This window comes from Vitis riparia, chromosome 15 (genome assembly GCF_004353265.1).
Source record: "Vitis riparia cultivar Riparia Gloire de Montpellier isolate 1030 chromosome 15, EGFV_Vit.rip_1.0, whole genome shotgun sequence".
Lineage (NCBI taxonomy): Eukaryota > Viridiplantae > Streptophyta > Magnoliopsida > Vitales > Vitaceae > Vitis > Vitis riparia.
This window is the reverse complement of record NC_048445.1, coordinates 13001747-13009431: the sequence shown is the minus strand read 5'-3', so window position 1 is coordinate 13009431 and position 7685 is coordinate 13001747. Positions and strand designations below refer to the sequence as shown.

At 32.7% G+C, this 7685-nt stretch overlaps 1 long non-coding RNA gene across 1 annotated transcript; it reads right to left on the bottom strand.

Moving 5' to 3' along the window:
* Window positions 1–2159: 2159 nt before the first annotated feature.
* On the bottom strand, window positions 2160–4816 carry LOC117931877. The gene is made up of 3 exons (XR_004654108.1): window positions 4757–4816; window positions 2764–2824; window positions 2160–2554 (listed from the first exon to the last, which is right to left on the bottom strand). It is a non-coding gene; the product is annotated as an uncharacterized LOC117931877 (long non-coding RNA).
* Between the last annotated feature and the right edge of the window lie 2869 nt (window positions 4817–7685).

Genomic DNA, 7685 nt, shown 5'->3' with positions numbered 1-7685 from the left:
ACGAGTTGACTCAGACTTGAAAAGGTCGTCTTCTTAAACTTCTCCAATGACTGAAACTGCAACCATGAATGACCAGGCCCCATCTTCCACCTCTAGCAGCACAAGTAACACGACATTTGGAAGCATCTCCACCCACAAATTTACCTTCGACAAGTCTACAAGCTTCAAAGAGTCCCGTGCCACCTTCGTTACCTTCCCCCACTTCTTCATAATGTATCTCAGTTGATCCTCGTCCCACAAATGAAAAGGAAGACCTCTTAGTTCTAACCAATCCTTCTAAATTTTCTGAGTACAACCGTATTTTCTCTTGGCGACCATCTCCTCAGAAAAATAGACCCTCCTCTCACTGTTAAACTCCCCTGATCTTGGAACCAATCAGTTCTCCTTGCAGAATCCACAAAAATACACCCTTTGTAAGCGGAAATAGGGATTACAGACACCATTCCTTTCGTACCCATCATCCTTGCAATAGCTTTTCCTACGTAAAACCAATCTTGAACTTTTCCTTTACTTTCGCAAATTACAGCTCTGGCCCATTTTCCAATTAGAAACAAAGCTCCGTTCCTAGGTCCTTCCTCTGCAACCACATCTGCATAAGACCGACATCCTCTATAAATGTCCTTACTCGCCTGAGAATCTTCAATCGTCTCCTTCGAGGCTAGGCTCTTACAGCTTGATCAAACAAATCTTGCACTGAAGAAATCGCCTTCCTAAGGGCTTCCCACCCATTGCCTTTAACACCCTCGGGAACAACTAGAATTAAGGGTCCTCTTTATAACAAATTCTGTAATTTTCATGAATATCCCTCTACTATTGAAACAAATCTCCATCAAATGAGTCCTAGTCTTGCCCCTAATCTTTCAAATAAAACCCCTGGAAACCTCCAACTCCACAGCTTTCTTCAAATGCTTCAACAACCATTCCAACTTCTCCTTTCCAAAACCTATTGAGACAACAAAACCTCGACTCCTCTCTGTTATTAAAATCCAAGTTCCCTCATTGGAGCCTTCAAACTTTACCTGGAAAGCCTTTTTCTCCACTTCAAAAAACTTCGTCATTCCAATCCTTGTTTTCCCCCCTTATCTCTAAATATGCTTATAAAAATTCATTTTTCAGCTCTTCTTTTTCTCAAATATAATTGTTACTAAGAAAGTTGAAAGCATAAAAGGATATCAATAAAAAAATCAAACAGCCACACTCAAAGTAAGATAAGCGTGTCTAACAAGGATCTCATACCCAAACCCCATGTCATGTCATGTCAACATGACAACATTAGGTGAAATTGAAGGATCCGGATATCATAGACCTCCACAACCATTTGTCTAGCAAGGCTAGATTAAGGACCTCCAAGCTTCTTATTCCTAACCATCCATGCTTCTTGTCTAAACACATATGACCAACTTACGAGATGAATCTTTCTTCTTTTCCCAATATCTCCCCACAAAGAGTTTTTTTGAATTTTCTTTAATTTGATCCTTACTTTTCTAGGAATTGAAAGGAGAGACATATAAATAGATTGGAAGGTTTGATAGAGCACTCTTAATAAAGGCTAGTCTTCATCCTTTGTACATGTACTAGTTTTTCCAAGAAACTTATTTTCTTTTAAACCTTTCCTCCATTTAATCCCACACATCACAAGACTTATGAGTTGCCCAAGTGGTAAACCAAGATAATAAGTAGAAAATCTCCCCACCTTACAACTAAAAAGAGAAGCCATTCTATCCACATCCTCCACCTTCCCCCCCTAAAAATTTTCACCTTTTTGCATATTTACTTTAAAACCTGATACCAACTCAATCAAGTGACATTCCACTTCTAATATTTCCACTAATCAATATTAACCTCATAAAATAGAAGATAAAAGCGTATGGTTTGCAAACAAGAGGTATGAGATATGTATCCCTTCAACTCCTTTGCCCTCAACCTTGAAACCACTAATGAAACCTCCTTGCTTGGCCTTTTCAATTAGATAACTTAGGGTTTCCATGACTAGAACAAAAGGATACGATGAAAGAAAGCCTTAAAGAGATACAAGATAATATTTTCTTCTTCTAACTGAATTCTTGACAAAATTTAATGCATCGACAAAATTATGCCAAAAGAACAGGAAAAATGACAATTAGCAAAGAAGAATTCAGATACAAGTTAGCCAAAACTGCTTACAAACAGCATCAACTAGATACCAAACAAAAGAAATAGATACAAGTTGTCATGTTATCTTACAACTTGATCAATATACACACTTCATTGACCATTGCAATTGTAGGAAAATATTACAGAATTAAGTAGTGTATGGAGAACTACAGATCAGTTCTAATGTAAGTCATAAACAGGGGAAAAGTCATCATTACCCAGATTGCAATTCCTGATGAGTTAGACTCAGGTCAGAAAAATATAAATATAATAATTAAAAAAACACTCAAAACCTCATTGAAATTGTGACCTGTGAAGAGAAGGAATGCTTCCATTTCAAGCTTTGTTTGGTACCTTTTAATGGCATTTTGGAAGTACTTTTTCTTCCTTTCAAAGGTTAAAGTAGATGCCTCCTTTGCTTCTAAAAACATGAAAGGCAGTTCGAAAACTTCAGCCAAATGATATATTAGTTTACTTTAAACAAGTCAGCGTTCTTTGGATTTAGCACCTAAACAAAGATCTATAATGCAATCCTAGAAATGAAAAAGGAAAAAGAAAGAAAAAACACACTCAAACGCACAAACAAAATAGGGGGGAAAAAAGGAAAACACCCACACACACAAAGGCTACCTTGTTGATAGCCTCAAGCAGTTCTCATGAGTACCAGTCAATTATTGATCCAGTACACTATCTGCATAAAGCCAAAACATTTAACTTTAAAAATATAAATACATATATCTCACAAAAGATAAAGACATTATCTAAATACCATATCATATCTCACCATATAACTTTTTTTCCCAGATTAAGTATCCCAACAGAGGCCAATACAAGACAGTGCAAGATCTTTATTACTAAAACAATATTGAAATAGTGTTGTTTCACATCATATATCATCATTGGGATGATCCGTCATTCCTTCCAACCGTGCAATGATATGCAAACAAAATGTTGAACTGGCCACACATTTCTTTTAAGAAATCATTACCCGAATAAGAATCAAACAAGATCAGTGCTCCATTAGAATCAAAATCAAAACTAGATATAAGAAATGGAGAAACCCAAATAAGATTTCAAATGAGAAAAGTGGTCCATTCAATTCCAAGCCAAGATGAGTGATGAGAAATCTAGAAGCAAGCATATCAAAAATGGTGTCACAAACAAGAATTGTAACAGATGAATGTTCCATTATCAAAAAAATTAGAGATAAGTAGTAAAAGCTGAGTGGTACAAAAGTCACATCTCAAATAAGCAATCAGATCAGCATTGGAACAAGAATCAAAACTATTGATGAGAAACGGTGAGAGATCTGAGATTTTGAGGTAGCACTTTAAGCTTGATGATAAGATACAGAGAAGAAAAATTTGCAAGGACAATGGAGAGAGAGATGTCAAGTCAAGGGAGGTTTCGAGGATTCAAGCAACCTAGGTTTCAGAATTGAGTAGATCCCACCAGCTCTTTCAACACAAGCGATAAATCTATATTATATATAAAAGCACAAAAAATTAGTGGACTTTTTCATTCCGAAGTACCCCTGTTACATCACTTATTTCCTCCTATATTCTTGATCTTTACTATTCAACCTCATGCAATCATAATAAATCCATCTTAAATATCATAACAAGTTCACCTTTATATTATTTATTGGCTATAATTAATAAAATTAAATTCATTTTATTTATTTTACACTTTAAAATTTTTCATTCTCTTCCTAGATAACAGATTACCTTTTTTTTTGTTGCTCCCCACCCCCCTTTTCTAGAGGGTTTCATTTGGTAGCATGATAGGAACCATTTACGTTTCCATAGTAAAATTAGTGAATGTTAATTCAATCCAAAAATAATGTTCTCAAAATTCTAGCTTGAGTTGTAGTCCAAAATGAAATCCTAGGGTTAAAAACTGTTCAGCAATAGCATTGACAAGATAAAAGCATTCAAAAGAAACACTGGCCCTATGTTTGGTTTCCAAGAAATTGGAGCAATAATAATAATAATAATAAAACCGGATCAACTTGGCAGTGTGAGTTTTAAGTCACTTTTTTCTGTATTCCCGAATCCTTGGTGGTAAAAGTTCTACAATTCAAAATTGTAATTGTTTTTCTCGTATTTTCTCTGCATTTAAGAAAAAAACTATTTTTATACAAGAAAGCATTCCCAAATAGCAAAGATGGTCAATCCAGAAATTTCAGTCCGAGCTGTAGGAACTAGCAACAGTTCACACGGCTGTGTTCAAAGAGAAAGCCTAGATTTCAAAACTTCCAGCAATAGCAGTCCCAAGTTATAAAGCATTCAGGGTGAAATCCAACCCTCAGTTTGGTTGCCATGAAAATGAAGAAAAATAAAATTTAAAAAAAAAAACAATATTTTGATTCATGTGTTATCTCTCTCGCTTTTTTTGCTGCCAAAAATCCAAAGCAAACAATAAAATAAAATCAGATCAACTAAGTCAGAGAGTCATCGTGTTCTACGTAAAGTGTCATTTTGTGTATTCTCGAGTCCTAGATGGTGAAAAATTCACGATTCAAAATTTTCCTACATTTTCTCATTATTTTCCCAGCATCCAAAAGATTGTATCAAACCAAGAAGGCGATTGATTGAACTGGGAATGTAGATTGGAACAGTACCTTCAATCAAAGCGTTTCGAGAAATGCTTGAATGCTTTTGTGTATAGATTAGAGACCCACCTTGCTGCAAGCGAACTTTGAACTTTGAAGGTGTAAACGTGGGTTTAAGATCAGTTAGGTGATAGTGGGCCGGGGTTGGGCCGGCCCAAATTTTGAACTATTGGGCTGTTAGTGGACTGATTTCTAATGTTGTGGAAGAAGCCAACTAAAGTTGAACCCAATGTCATTTCGCGAACAAAAAGTAATAGCATATGAAATATAACAACTCTTGACAACTTGGATTGAAAATGTAACAGTTTTTAAAAATTAATTTAAAATTCGAGTTATTAAAAAAATTTAGGATTAATTTCATCGAAACCCTGAGGTTTAGTGTATAAATTTGATATAAATTTTATTTTATTTTTAAAATTTTATAAATATATTTCATATATAAATTTTATTTTTAAAATATTAAAATTTAATTGTTAAAGAATTATTAAACCCTTCCATCTAAAATACTTCTACTTAAAATCCCTCTAAAAAAATAAATTTGATGAAATTAACCCAAAAAAGTTTTGACCTCAAATTTAAAAAATTTTTTAAATAATTTTTAAAGATATAAGATAAATTCATATTTTTTGTTTAAGAGTTTCTATTTTTATATATAAGTTCTCATTTTCAAAAACAAAAATAGAAAGTATATTCATACAAAATCTTTTAATTTATATATCTTATATTAATTAATAAATCAATTTTATAAACAATTAAAAAGATAATGACTTTCAAAACCTATTTGAGAAGAATAAGGTGTTAAAAAAAATTATACTATCCCAAATTTTAAAAGTAAATTTTGATATATATAAAGTAAGTTTGTACGTTTATACATGAATTATCATATTCTATATAGAAATTTCCAAAAAATAAAAAACATGAAGTGTTTGTGTCATTTATATACACTTCTTGTTTTTCCTCCTTAAGAACATAAAATGATATTAACTCCTATATTAAATACAAGAACTTTTTTAAGACATTAAATATTTCCGTTTTTATGCTTGGAGATCATTAGACATAATTAATTATTGCGTGCATGAACTGTTGTATGTCCTGGGTGTAAATGGTATCAGAGTCATGTTCTGCTTTAGAACCGAGTGGTGTTACGAGTTGGAATAGTAATTAATCGCAGATTTAGTCCTGACTTAGTTCAAGTTGAATTTCCTGTGAACGGATTGGTCAGCCTATGATAGCGGTGTTTAAGGGCAGAATAAGCGTAAGTCCCGTGTTGATCCACTTGTGGTGGTCCTTGTTCAGGAAATTATCTGAATTGATTAAGGATAAAATTGTGATTATTTTCTGTTAGAATGAGTAATATTATAAGGAGATTAAGTAGAGGTAGTAAACAAGAAATAAATATAGCACAGATAGAAAATCAATTAAATAATTGGTCAATTCCTCACATGAAAATTAATACAATATATCAACAAGGAAATTTTGAAATTAGTCAAAATTATTCAATAAAAACTGAAGAAAAAACTATATCTCTTAATCAAAATTTAGAAAGTCTTCAATTATTGAGTCAAAACTCTATTAATCATCATAGGAAGAAATTTAATTATATTCATAAAGGATTAGATCAAGTTGCCATAAAACCTTTGTTCCATCTAGGTCTAAATATTCCTGTTTTTATTTGTTTAAGAGACGCTAGGTCAACAAGATTTACTGATTCTGTCCTTAGCATGATTGATTCAAACCTTGCCAATGGTCCCGTTTATTTTAATTGTTTTCCAAACTTTTCCATGAATATATATGACCCAAGTATTCTTTCAAGTTTAACCTTAAACATTAAAACTAAAAATATGAATTTTGTAGAAGAAGCTCAAACTATAGCAATAATTTATAGGATATATTAAGAAATATTTAATGTCTAATTCTGTCTAATTTATTGCAGAAATTTAAACATAATAATGCAGATATTTGAATCTGAAATTTTTTGTTTATTGAAATATACCTTGATTACATAGAGTTGATGAGTACAAGCTAGTTGATAGCAGAGGGATGACTCAAGTTGATGAATACAACAGAGAAAAATTACAAGAGAAAAATTTTTGAACTCTCAATTTCTCACTTTCTTTTTGCACTCTCTAAGCTCTCTCTTGAAGCTTTATCCGCTCCCTCAGCTCTATTTATAGGCGAGGATTCGAACTTGAGATTTTCTTCATTCTTGAAAATTTTTGAATCTGTCACATGTCTGGACAGCTAGAGCCTTGGTAAATTATATCTACAGAAGAAGGTAAGAAATTTTTGCTCTTGTCAGATTACTTTGGAAGAGAAAATATTCGTTTTCTTTTCCCATGCTCCACGTTGCCTTAAAGGATAAAGTGGAAGATAAAACCCACTATTCAACACTATTCACACTATTCAACACTATTCACTTTTTTTTTCTTTTTTTTTTAATATACAAACTTTTCACACTTTCAGACTTTACATACTCTTTTTTTTTTACTGGATAATTACAAATGTACAAAAGATTCTTGATATCTCTTAACTGAGCATTTCTAAGAGATATTTTTCAAAAGTTTGTCTGGCTTCTTCTTCAAGAACATATTCATTTTTGTACTTATCAACAAGATAAGTAAATTGAGTCTGGAAAAGAAGAGGGACTTCTGGAAGATTGATTGAAGAAATGATTTTTTGAATGTTGTCTTCAGTAATGAGATTATAGTTAGAAGAACTATAAATCTCATGATCAAGATTTCTTGAAATCATTCTTGACCTCCAATGTCTGATTTGTTTTTTAAGGATGAGTTTAGTACAAGGCCAAGGGCCTCTGTACCAAACAATTGATATTTTCTTTGATTGGCTTTGAGAAGGATGAGGTGTTGAGCAGGGTAAACTCCTCCATCATTCGACCATTCAGGAGGTCTGATTTCTATGATGAGTTCAACTGATTTAA